This window comes from Gopherus flavomarginatus, chromosome 1 (genome assembly GCF_025201925.1).
Source record: "Gopherus flavomarginatus isolate rGopFla2 chromosome 1, rGopFla2.mat.asm, whole genome shotgun sequence".
NCBI lineage: Eukaryota > Metazoa > Chordata > Testudines > Testudinidae > Gopherus > Gopherus flavomarginatus.
Window position 1 is genome coordinate 41,476,227 of NC_066617.1, and position 13,721 is coordinate 41,489,947.

Genomic DNA, 13,721 nt, shown 5'->3' on the forward strand with positions numbered 1-13,721 from the left:
ACCTTTTTACTTTTTGTTGGTTTTGAAACTGTTTGAATTGAAAGGACTTGCTTCTTTCAAATCCGTTGTCTTTTCTCACTTGATCCTGAACCGATGTCATAATGATAACTATGGGCTAGATTGCAGCTTTCCCACAAACCCTGAGCCTTGTCCTTCTTGGTCTTCCTCTTGCTTCTAATGTATTTGTAGAATGTTTTCTTGTTACCCTCTATGTCTCTAGCTAGTCTCATTTTGATCTCATTTTGATCTCATTTTGTGCCTTGGCCTTTCTAATTTTGTCCCTACATACTTGTGTTAGTTGTTTATATTCATCCTTTGTAATTTGACCTAGTTTCCACTTTTTGTAGGACACTTTTTTGATTTTTAGATCATTGAAGATCTCCTGGTTAATCCAGAGTGGTCTCATACCAGACTTCCTATCTTTCCTGTGCAGTGGGATAGTTTGCTCTTGTACGCTTAATAATGTCTCTTTGAAAAACTGCCAACTGCCTTCTATTGTTTTTCTCTTTACACTTGCTTCCCATGGGATCTTACCTACCAACTCCCTGAGGGTATGTCTACATCTACAATTTTGCAGCGCTGGTTGTTACAGCTGTATTAGTACAGCTGTATAGGGCCAGCGCTGCAGAGTGGCCACACTTACAGCAACCAGCGCTGCAAGTGGTGTTAGATGTGGCCACACTGCAGCGCTGTTGGGCGGCTTCAAGGGGGGTTCGGGGAACGTGAGAGCAAACCGGGAAAGGAGACCAGCTTCGCCGCGGTTTGCTCTCGCGTTCCTCGAACCACCCTGCAAACCGCAGGGAAGGAGACCTGCTTGCTCGGGGGTTCGGGGAACGCGAGAGCAAACCGGGAAAGGAGACCTGCTTGCTCGGGTTCGGGGAACGCGAGAGCAAACCGGGAAAGGAGACCAGCTTCGCCGTGGTTTGCTCTCGCGTTCCCGGAACCACCCAGCAAACCGTAGGGAAGGAGACCTGCTTGCTCGGGGGTTCGGGGAACGCGAGAGCAAACTGGGAAAGGAGACCAGCTTTGCCGCGGTTTGCTCTCGCGTTCCCCGAACCACCCAGCAAACCGTAGGGAAGGAGACCTGCTTGCTCGGGGTTCGGGGAACGCGAGAGCAAACCGGGGAAGGAGACCAGCTTGATTACCAGAGGCTTCCTCAGGTATGCTGGGATACCTGCTTATTCCACGGAGGTCAAGAAAAGCGCTGGTAAGTGTCTACACTTGATTACCAGCGCTGGATCACCAGCGCTGGATCCTCTACACCCGAGACAAAACGGGAGTACGGCCAGCGCTGCAAACAGGGAGTTGCAGCGCTGGTGGTGCCCTGCAGATGTGTACACCTCCTAAGTTGCAGCGCTGTAACCCCCTCACCAGCGCTGCAACTTTGTGATGTAGACAAGCCCTGAGTTTGCTAAAGTCTGTCTTCTCGAAATCCATTGTCTTTATTTTGCTGTTCTCTCTCCTTCCATTCCTTAGAATCATGATCACTTTCACCCAAGCTGCCTTCCACTTTCAAATTCTCAATCAGTTACTCTCTATTTGTCAAAATCAAATCTAGAGCAATCTCTTCCCTAGTAGCTTTCTCCACCTTCTGAAATAAAAAATTGTCTCCAATACATTCCAAGAACTTGCTGGATAATCTGTGCCTTGCTGTGTTATTTTCCCAACAGATGTCTGGATAGTTGAAGTCCCCAAGTCCTGTGCTTTGGATGATTTTGTTAGCCTTTTAAAAAAAGCCTAATCCACCTCCTCATAATGATATATATGAACTTATATTTGATGCTGGTCAATGAGTGTGTCACAAACATGTATACATGTAGGCCTACACTCCTCCCTTCCTCTGACCAGTGCAGCTGAGCTGTGCTTGGGATAAGACTGGATGTGGGGGAAAGGAAAAGTTGGTTTTAAGCCACCTTCCTGTTTTCTCAGTCCTGGAGCTGGACAGGGGTTGGTATAAGATCCCTGGTGGATCCCTGTGTAAGTTATAACAGCCTTAGGATCCTAAGGGGCTATTCCTGCAGTTTTAGGTCACCACAGCATGGGGATTTCCTATATATGCCCCCCTCTAACTCAGCTATCTTTCTTGCACCACAGGAATCGCTACTCAGTGTAGGAATCACTATCATTACATTACATTACCAGAGGATTTCCCAATCCTTGGGTGCCAAGATCTATCAAACTTTATAGTTGCTTTGCATTACTGGAGCAAAAATACACTATCCACAAGCAAAACATCACTCTAATATGTCAAGTACTAGTCAAAGAGAGTACACTGCCTACAAGCAGTACCTCACATTGGTATCTTTCCTTCAGTCATTGCAATAATTTGCCAACAATATTCTGTGTCCAGTTCAGTGATGGAGAATCTTGCTTAGTTGCCCAATAGGGCCATTTTGTCAGGAGCACAGGTCAATGAACCTTCTTCAAATGGTCGTGCTTCCTGATTGGGCAGGGGAGCCAGCGGCCTGCTACTTGAGCTTTGCAGCGGCAGCAGCACAGTGGCTGCTCAGCGCGTACCACACCTGTAGCCAGGGCCGTCCTTAGCCATAGGCAGAATAGGCAGCCGCCTAGGGCACCACTAGGTCTGGGGGCACCACTCTGCTGGGAGCCCGGACAGACGGGAAGCAGTGGAGCATGTAAGAGCAGGGCTGCTGGGTCCTAGAGAGAGCTGAATTCAGCACAGTCTGAGGGAGGGGATTGGCTGCTGTGGTCTCTGGGAAGGGGTGGGGAAAGGAACTCATCTGTAGGGTGACCAAATGTCCCAATTTTATAGGAACTGTCCCAGTTTTTGAGTTTTTTTCTTATATAGGCTCCTATTCCCCCCACCCCATCCAGATTTTTCACACTTGCTGTCTGGTCACCCTAGGTGGGGGTAATTGGTACCTATATGAGACAAAGCCCCAAATATCAGGACTGGCCCTATAAAATCAGGATATCTGGATCTGGTCACCCTACCTAGGAAGCGCGTCTCTCCCCCGGGCTGGCAGCGATCCATCTCATCCGGGGGAACTGCACAGGGCAGGATAAGCTGCTGTGGCTCCATGGGTGCCTCGTCTCTGAGATCAGATGCTGTGCTAACTTCACCATGGTCTGTTGGGCTGGCGGTGGTGCCCACTGGCATGTGATCAGACCTGAGGGTTTGCTGCTGCTGTTGCCACTCTGCACCCAAAGAGGTGGATTTTGGGGTCCTGCAGTTTTCCACCTATCTCCTCCTTTACTGCAGCTGTTGGACCAGCAGGCTGGGGGGTGAGCCAAAGATGAAAGCAGTACTGTGTTGCCATTTAGATTGTCATTTAACAAATTTGTTCGCCAAAAATGCTTGCTAACAATCCTGAATCCAATTTCAATATTTTTTTAAATCAATATCTTAGCCAAAAACAGAAAATTAAGTTGTTGACAATTATTTGTGACAAGTTTGGTATGGGGAAGGGAGTGGGCCAGTTTTCATCAGAGAAACAAAAAATGTTGACTGACTTTCCTATAGCCCTGTTACTGCTAAATAGAGCCCTCCAACAACTGTAATATGCTCATCTCCGTACTAATGTATAGAGCAGGAATCAGCAACCTATGGCACATGTGCCAAAGGTGGCATGTGAGCTGATTTTTGGTGGCATGCAGCGGTGGGCTGAGCGGCTCAGCCCGCCACTGCTCTGGGGTTCCAGCTGCTACCCCATTGCCACCCAGGGTCCCGGCCACCGGTCCCACTCAGCAGCCACTGCTGTCCTGTGGACCCCCAAGGAACCCCAGGCTGGCAGCGGGCTGAGCAGGCTGGCGACTGATACCCTGGCTGAGCCACTCAACCCACTATTGGCTGGGGGTTCCATTCACTCAGCTGGTAGGTGGGCTGAGCAGGACTAAATTCAACGAAATAGGAAAACAAGAGCAACTAATGACAAAGTGCAAGAACCTAGAGCAGTGGTCCTCAACCTTTTTCGTCTGGCGGGCGCTAGATGAAGCACCGTGGGGGTGGACGAGCATCCACCGAAATGCTGCCAAAATTCAGTGGCATTTCAGCGGCAACGCCTCTGGATGATGCCGCTTGTTGGCAGCAAGCGGCGTCATCCAGAGGCTTTGCTGCCGAAATGCCGCCGAATTTTGGTGGCATTTCGGTGGATGCTCGTCCTCCGTCCAGTATGCGGGTGCACTGACAGGCCCCAGCGGGTGCCATGGCACCCTCAGGCACCGCGTTGGGGACCCCTGACCTAGAGAGCCTCCTGAAGCATGGAGATCATTTTGATTTAAATGGACTTGAACTGTATGAAGAATTGAGTACACTGTCATCAATAGTGCCACATGCAAAATCGATGATGGACATTGTACAGTTTACTCATACCAGCAAACTTGTTGACATAGATCCTAATGTGTACATTCTACTCATAATCTACTGACAATTCCTGTAACAGCAGCATCAGGAGAACGGAGTTTCTCAAAACTAAAGCTCATTAAAAACTATCTCTGCTCTACAAGGAGTCAGGAACACTTGATTGGTCTTGCTATTCTTGCAATCAAAGAAGACATCACTTTGTCTTTGTCATACAATGACATTATTACTGATTTTGCAGCTAAACAAGCCAGAAAGATTGCTTTTAATTAAAAACAAATCCTTGTTTCAATACCTCTTCATATAAATTTCCATTAAAATGTTGACAAATTAAAAAAATTATATTATTTGCATCATTCTGTCAAATCAGAATTTTTTCTATAGTGCTACCTCTTTAGTGCTAGTCCATCAGCATTACAGTGTGCTTAATTAAGTTAAACTGGTTTTAATAACATGCATGTGGCAAGTTTTCCAATAGTGTAAGCTTATGTTTGTGTTGCTAAGAGCAAGACAGGCACAGGGGCACCAGCTTAATAATCCCGCCTAGGGTACCATAAATCCTAAGGACGGCCCCGCCTGTAGCTTTCGCTCCTTGCTCCAGTCTTGATTCCTACCTGCTTCAATCTAATCCTTGACTCCCTGCCCTGATTCTGATTCAGGCTCCAACCTTTGGCTTGACTTCTTGACCCTAACTTTGGCTTACCTTTCGGGTTGGTGTTCCCAGTCATGGCTCCGGTTCTCACTTTTGGCTGGCTTCTTTACCCTGACTTGGGTGCTTGCCATTACTCCAAACTGCCACTACAACCAGCAAGCAAGTTCCTGTTCCACCCACTAGGTATGCAGCCCGTGCCCTGGCAGCCTTAATCATTTTCTTAAACATCATTATTCCTGTCCTTGGAAACTGTCTATTGTACCATTCACTCAGGATCACAGCCTATCACGATTAATCAAGTGCTAATCATCATGATTTTGTACCACACCATTGTACAAGAATTAGAAGTGGCTGGTAGCACCACCCATAGTTAAGACTGGCCAATACTTCCCTTTATAAGACACTTTTCAGTTGCTTGTGGTTCTTTGCCAAACTTTAACTGTTTGGGCTGAAATTTTCCATACTAGGTGTCTGCCTCGTCTCTGGCATGCCCAATGAATTCGATGGTCCAGGCTCCCCAAGTTGGTAAAGATCAGGTTTGAGTGTTGAGTAGTTAAGCTATATTGCCAAAGCTGAGCTGATAGTTTGATAGAAAGAGTGACCCCCTCTGCATTGTTGTTTGCCCTTTTATAGGGTCCTGGCAATGCCCTGAATATTCGTATCAGTGCCCAACCTACCATGCCCAAATCTTATTTCCTCACCCAGATAAATCTTGGGGAACACTTCTTCTATAGCAGGGATTGGCAACCTTTGGCACACAGCCCGCCAGGGTAAGCACCCTGGTGGGCCAGGCCAGTTTGTTTACCTACTGCTTCCCACTGACTGCGGTTTGCCACTCCAGGCCAATGGGGGTGGCGGGAAGTGGTGGCCAGCACATCCCTCAGACTGCGCTGCTTCCCACCGCCCCCATTGGCCTGGAGCAGCGAACTGCAGCCAGTGGGAGCCTTGATCGGCCGAACCTATGGACGCGGCAGGTAAACAAACCAGTTCGGCCTGCCAGGGTACTTATCCTGGCGAGCCGTGTGCCAAAGGTTGCTGATCCCTGTTCTATAGACTAACATATTATGACATATATTCATATGTATTAATATTGATTATCTCATCCCAAAGCCATTACCTTTGGCCTAAATCATGACTTACATATTCTGCAGTGTACCCTGTGGTTACCGGTCTGTTCCAGACTCATGGTAAACACATTCAGTTCTCTGTTCGGTTCTCCAAGCAGTTCCCCAAAGACAAAAAGGTGTAACTAGCAGGCCATTTATCTATGCCAAAGGTTATAAACACTTATGCTAACTTACTCTAGCTTAATCATACAGGATATAGGCCTGTAGGTTCCTTGCATTACAGCCAAATATTATGAGAATATATACTGGAATTTGGTATAAACAAAATCCCTAACAATATAATCAATCAAACCAATTAAGAAAACACATTATGCAATATAGCAAGCTAGCAGACTAGCCTCATGGGCTATAATACATAGTGCCTGATTCTTCACTTTTTTTGCACCTTGTATAATCATTTACAGCAGTGCAAAATAGATATAAAATGCTACCATGCTGGTACAGAGCAGCAAGATGGACTCAAGAATCAAGCCTTGAGAGTTGTGACAGAGGAACTTCTCATTCTGCATCCTCTCAGCCCTTTTCTGCATACTCTATTATAATATTAAGTGTGTTATCATAGACCTTGCAGATCTCCATGTTTCTGTCATGAATCTGGTATATTCATTAAGCCAGAGTCAAAGTTCCTTGATGGCATCTCTGATGGCTGATGGAAAACCATCTAGTAAAAAGAGATGATTTGGCAAAAAAAAAGCATCATCTCACGGCTCTACATTCAGCAGTTCAAAGCATGCTGGAATGATTCCAGGTACAGCTAGCAGAACAGCACAGGAATCCTCTGTAATACAGTTCCAGTCATTATTATCACTTCTAGGAGAGGGTCATCTTGTACAGAACTTGATTTTAGTTTATCCTTGTGATAGGGAACCAGCATGTGTGTACTCTGTGAGCACAAGTTCCCGATTTAAACTAGGTTGGGTCAAATTTACAAGCATTCTCAAATATTCCATTGCCAATTATTCCACTTCATAATTAGTGAGCTATGAGGTGAACAACAGAATCCATATACAGACGTTTTTGGTTGACTTATGCTGAGAAATGCTGTTGGTCGTCATCATCATCAATGGATGGTGTCTGCAGAGTCTTCTTTATTAACATCTTCAATATGTTTCCTTAAGTAGTAAGTGTCACATTGTTCATGTTGTTAGCAGCTAGGTCAATGTGTTTAGCAAAGCACTTAGAGGGCATCTTCATTAACTGTGGTACACGGTCTCAGGGCTGCCCAGAGGATTCAAGGGGCCTGGGGCAAAGCAATTTTGGAGGCCCCTTCCATAAAAAAAAGTTGCAATACTATTGTCATAAACGGATAGTTAAGAGTTAATGGAACAGAAGTACTTCATATCTCTTTTGCCTGGAAAGGGTTAACAAGAACAGTGAGCCTGGCTGTCACCTGACCAGAGGACCAATCAGAGGACAGGATACTTTCAAATCTTGAGGGAGGGAAGTTTTGTGTGTGCTGTTAGTTTTTTGGTGGTTGTTCACTATGGGGGCTCAGAGGGATCAGATGTGCAACCAGGTTTCTCTCCAATCTCTCCGATACAGGATCTTATAAGGTCAGACTAGTGAGTACTAGGTATAGATAAAGCGAGTTAGGCTTATGGTTGTTTTCTTTATTTGCAAATGTGTATTTGGCTGGAAGGAGTTCAAATTGGTATTTTGCTGAAAGGATTTTAATTTTTACTGGTATACTTAGGCTGGGAGGGTGTTCCCAGTGTCTATAGCTGAAAGACATTGTACTTATTCTATTTTAAATGTACAAAGATAATTTTTACTGTTTTTCTCTCTTTAATTAAAAGCTTTTCTTGTTTAAGAACCTGATTGTTTTTTTTTTATTCTGGTGAGACCCCAGGGGACTGGGTCTGGATCCACCAGGGAACTCGTGGGGAGAAAGGTTAATTTTCTCTCTGTGTTAGGTTTACTTTCTCTCTCAGGGAGAATCTGGGAGGGGGAGAGAGAAGGAGGGGGGAAGGTAAATTTTCCTCTCTGTTTTAAGATTCAAGGAGTTTGAATCACAGTGATCTTCCAGGGTAACCCAGGGAGGGGAAGTCAGGGAGAGGCAATGGTGAGGGAAAGGGTTTGCTTTCCTTGTGTTAAAATCCAGAGAGTCTGGGTCTTGGGGGTCCCCGGGCCAGGTTTTGGGGGGACCAGAGTGTACCAGGCACTGGAATTCCTGGTTGGTGGCAGCGCTACAGGTTCTAAGCTGGTAATTAAGCTTAGAGGAATTCATGCTGGTACCCCATCTTTTGGACGCTAAGGTTCAGAGTGGGGATTATACCATGACAACTATAGAATACTATATTCTCGTGGGGGTCCCTGTGTGGCCTGGGGCCAGGGGTGAATTGCCCCCCTTGCCCCCTCCCCCCCCCGGGCAGCCCTGCGCAGTCTGTGAACATGGATTTAAAGTAATCATTCACGTTTGTGTAATAGACATCATGCATTGCTGTCCATTTGTAGCCTTCGTTTCCTAAAAAGTGCAGCAAGTTTGGAAGGTAACCAAACTTGTCTTACCTTATTTTCCAAGCCTTCATTGGGAGAAAGTTTCTGTCACAATTAGAAGGCACCTGTTCTTCATGTTCACATGGTAGCTTTTCACCATTTTCCATAGTATGATTCCTTTCCAACAGGTTTTTTTTCTTCCCCTTATAAATCCTGACCTTTCTCAGGAAATACACTACCAAAAAAAGCAGCTCACAGTTTTCTTGGTCCAGTGGTTTCATATGGAAAATGTTCTTGTTCCACATCTTCAGTGATTGCCTTTAGCAAAGCTTAGCTGCAAATAAGGAGCAACTGGTAGCAGCTTCACATTGTTATTATTATATGTATGACCTTCTTGACAATCAGTAGTTTTTTGTAGGTTTTCTTACAGTTCTTTTCCACAGTGTAGTTCTTAGGATTTTCAGAAACCGTTTTTGTCTATGAAATAAGTACCCCCTGCAGGAGATAGTCTCTCTTTATCTCAGGACCTATCGTGAGAACATAGAAATTAACATTCTGGCTCAGACACTTTGTCCAACTAATCAAGTATCCTGACATTCACACCCAAAGTTCCAATTTTGGTGTGTATGATTATCTCATGAGATTGAGACCAAAAAAAAGAGTAAAATATAAGTTATATCAGCAGCAAATTCAACCTTTCTTCCAGTCTTCTTTCAAGGCTCAGGCTAAGGCAATTAGATACAATAAAACATCTGCTCCATACATTCCTGGTTTACATGATCCTATCACCACGTATCAAGCGACCCTTTAAAATAGAACAGGGGAAAAGTTGGGATTTATGGATCAGAATACTTCTGGTTAGTAAAAAGGAGCTCTTCACCAATCATTCTTAAAGTGAAAATAACTATTTAGAAAAGGTGCCATTCTAAAAGTATTGGCTCACTCCAATCTTCTCTTATTTATTGTACAAAAAGTCCAATGACTAAATTATTGCTAGCTAAAAACAATTAAACCTTCTGGTATCCCTGTTTATATTTACTAACCAATGGAATTCATGAGACAAAGAGACTCTTCACCTACAGAAAGTTATTCTTGCATGTAAATGTTTGCATAAATGTGGCCCATACTGTCAAAACAATAAAGAGCTTCATTTAATCTTGCTGTATGTAAGTAAAAGATTACTTAGAGATTGATCCAATGCTTATGAATATGCTTGAAGGATTAGATTTTTTGCTGCAAACATCTATTTCACTGTACCCACATAAACTGATTGAAAAAATATTTCCATTGATAATACTCAAAAGTCGCAGACAGGCAAAGTAAGAAAAGCTGCTTGAGAACATAGAGTATATTTTAAGAGTATTTACTTTGTATATTCTGCATGTGATGTTGACAATTTGTGTTTTTTAACAATTTATAAAGCATTAACTTTTTGTTTCTCAACATTTATTGTCATTAAATTATTGTTTTACCCTCACTGTTGTCTGACACCCTTCCTAATTTTCTGCAACTGTGAAATTTTAAATGGATAAAAAGAGGAAAATAAAATCTTAAAAATAAACATTGATATCTGTCAAAATTATTAAAAAGATAAAATCCTGTGCTGCCAAGCCAATTTATGAAGTTAATGAAAGTCTTTCCTTCCGTGGGCTTTGGATCAAGCCCTAAGGCCCTGATTCAGGAAGAAACTTAAACACATATGTGACTTTAAACATATGAGTATCCTATTATTATTTATTATTATATATTATTTGTACTGGGATAGTGCCTAGGAACCCCAGTCATGGACTACGGCCCTACTGTGCTATACACTCCCACAGATGTGCATGGATTTTTATAGGCAGATTGAGATAGTCCTGAAAAAACTAGCTTAAGTGGCAGTAGAGCCCTGCCTAATGTTTACTGACATTGTTTACTACAATGCTGGCAACAGAGACCACGGTGCTACTGTATATCAGGGGTTACTTCAGACATTTCTCAGTGATGACAAACAGGGCAAATTTTAAAAAATAACTGATGTCCCAGTTGATTTGTTTGTTTGCTTACCTTCTGTAAAACGATTCAGCTTGTCCACAAACTCCTGGCACCTCTGATACCTCAATTCAATTTTCTGAGGCAATTTTTCTGGTCTGTGGCCGACAAAAGGGATGTTTCTGGAGAGATGTATGTTTTTTCCTTCATCCGTCTGCCTCTCGTTTCCTTTTTTGTCTTCTCCTATGTCTGTCTTGTTTTCTTTCTACACTTTTTCCCTCTACCCTCTCTCACCCCCATTTCCCATCTCTAACTGTAGATTCCAGCAGGTCTGGTGCCTAGCATCAGGAGAGCTACTACTGATAGCTGTCCAGTGGGAGTCGTGCTGCTAGAAATCTCAGATGGAGAGCATGCCATGTTGTCTCAAAGGATGAAACGATTTGTTGACAAGGGATCATGTCAAAGGTGCTCCATCTCAGCCTGAAGTGACCCCTGCTCTACAATGTTTCCATTACATTTAAGGGGAGGCTTATGCTCCCTCTAGTGGCTAATTTAAGATAAACATTTCTTTTTAAAATAACAACTGTACTTAACTGCCTGAAGATGCCTCTCTTCAGTACAGAGAGCTGTGGTTTCTGAGCTCATTATTGGCTGGTTTTCATCATTAACTGAGTAGTTCATATCTGATATTCCTCAGAAGGCAAACTTAATAATTAATTTGTCAAGACAAAATTATGATTTGATCTGAAACTTTTTCTTTGGTGTGTACAAACAAAGAAAGGTTAAAAGCAAAAAGGTTCGGTCAAGTACAAGTGTATCTATTAAGAGAGCCAAGTAAGAAAATGCAGCCACTTAAATAACTAAATTAATTAAGAATCAATTAGGGCGAACTTGGTTCCTCTGAACTTTTATGGGTCTAGCTACTGTAAATCTGAAGAGTGGAAGGATGATGCTAATGTAACTTTATTTGAATTTTATTTAATTTAGTCTTCTAATAATCTCTTTTTTTTTAAAACAAGATATTTGTTTTAGCTACCCCAGATAGGGATTACCTTTTTATTTTCTGCCCTAACTTCTTATGCAATCTAATTATTTTGAATCACATGTAACAATAATACAGCCAGACAAATTCAAATTAGAAATGAGACACAATTTTTTAACCATGAGGGTGGTTAACCACCGGAACAAACTACCAAAGAAGTGATAGATTCTCTATCTCTTCACGTCTTCAGCTCAATACTGGATGCCTTTTTGGAGGATATATGTTAGCCAAATGTAAATACAAGTTTTTGGACTCAATACAGGAGTAACTGATGACATTTAATGGGCCCCTATGAACTCTAGAAGCTATGTGGCAGATTCTCAGCAGGGCGCCATTTCTGGATTTTACCCTTAAAATCTTGCATTTACCAAATCAGAAGGGAGTCTGCCATTATGAATTGCCATTGTCCTGGAAAATGTAAAATAACTTGGATTTATTATTTATTATATATGGAAGCCTGACAATGAACTGGATTTCCTATGCAGTGGTGTATCAGAATTTCAGCATATTCTAGCCCAGGAATTGCGGACAGTCAATTACATCAACAGGGAAGTGAATTAGAGTATGTGTTCTGCAATGGGATATACAGACCCACACTGACCAGGAAGGGGTTAAGGAGAGCCTGTGGATCCAGTCAGCCCCACCCCATTATACCTGTGCAAGGTGTTAAGCCTAGAGGGAGGAGATACAAGAGGAAAAGCCCAGCTCTGTGGTGGCTGACTGACAGAGGGAATAGACCTCTTGAGTTAGCATTTGGAAATAAGGCTTCGCTTGGGTCAGAACTTCAGCAGAAACTACCTTGAAACAGCCTAGAAGGAAGAACCAACTGTGGCTAGAACCTATGTAGAGACCCCTACGTAGGTGCTGGAAGTAGGCGTGTGGGGGGTGCTGCTGCACCCCCTGACTTGAAGTGGTTTCCATTATATACAGGGCTTACAGTTTGGTTCAATGGCTCTCAGCACCCCCACTATAAAAATTGTTCCAGTACCCCGGGCTCCTATGAGTCAGAGCCATGTTGGGACAGGTAAGCCTGGTTCAAGACCTTTGTTTCTTTTGTTTAGCATAACTAGTTTGGCTCCTTTTGTTTTAGGATCTGCAGAAGTATCAGTGGGGGAAGAGACTGTGAGGAAAGCCGAGCTGTAGGCCATAGCAGGAAGCAGCCCAAGGATATGGCAGAGGATCTGAACAGACTTCTGCTTCTGTGGGGTCCATGGGTTGGAACCCAGAGCCTGGGTTCCCCTCCCAGTCCACCAAGGGGGGAAGTGTGAAGATCCTGAAGCCAACGGCTGGCAGGTCCCCAAAGCCTGAAGTTAGGCTGAACCTCCAGTGTGACGTTGCCAGACTATTGGTGTGCTGTACTTGGGTTTCCCCAGAAGGGGCAGGGCTAAAAGCATGGGCAGTGGGTATAATAGGCTAGGGGAGGCTCTGCCTCCCCTGGCACTGGTGCGGCCGCCGGAGCCCTGGTTGTGGGGTTTGGCAGCAAAGTTTTTGTTTTATTGTGCTCCATGCAGGTTCTGGGGTCTGTGAAGGAGGCACAGACTGCCTCCTCAGCCGCCCTGGAATCTGCATGGAGTATCAGAAAGTGTCTTCTACATATGCATTTCCCCTGGGCGATTGGCTCTGAGGAGAGGAGGCACGGTGTGGCTGTGGCCAGCCCCGGGCTTCTCCAGGCAGGGGAAGGCTCATTTTGGGGCTTTGGCCAGCCCGCCCTGGGCTCCTCCGGACAGGGGAAGCTTGGCTGGCCCGGGGCTCCTCTATCTGAGGTGGGGAGCACTCTGGGCTGCAGCTGGCTTGGGGCTTCTCTGGGAAGGTGCAGAGTGGGGTTCAGGGCTTCGTCCAGCCCAGGGGTACTCCGGGGGGGCACTCTCTGGGAAGAGAAGTTGGGGGGGGCACAGGGGTCTTGTGGCTCCGGCCATGGGGAGGGCATGGGTGGAAGGGGTGGAGCTGGGGTCTAGCCTCCCCAGAGTGGGACTCCACCTGCCACCCATGGCTTAAAATGACTTGGGTGTAAGGACAAGTCACAGGAAGAAGCACACCACGATAGGACCAGAGTGGCTGTCGACAGGGGTTGCCAAAGGAGGAGGGGAGCCTTCGAGCAGCTACACCATGCCGAACCATGAGTGGGTACACATGTAGTGAGCAGACTTCTAGAAGTGGTGGAGAATATGAGCA

General features: G+C 44.7%; 1 long non-coding RNA gene across 1 annotated transcript in view; it reads right to left on the reverse strand.

Annotated features, from left to right (window-relative positions):
* Positions 1–549: 549 nt before the first annotated feature.
* LOC127042913 (uncharacterized) overlaps positions 550–13,721 on the reverse strand; it is a 39,414-nt gene continuing 26,242 nt past the window's right edge. Inside the window, exon 3 of the long non-coding RNA XR_007772100.1 lies at positions 550–860. This is a non-coding gene — a long non-coding RNA (uncharacterized LOC127042913). The remainder of the gene's footprint in view (positions 861–13,721) is intronic.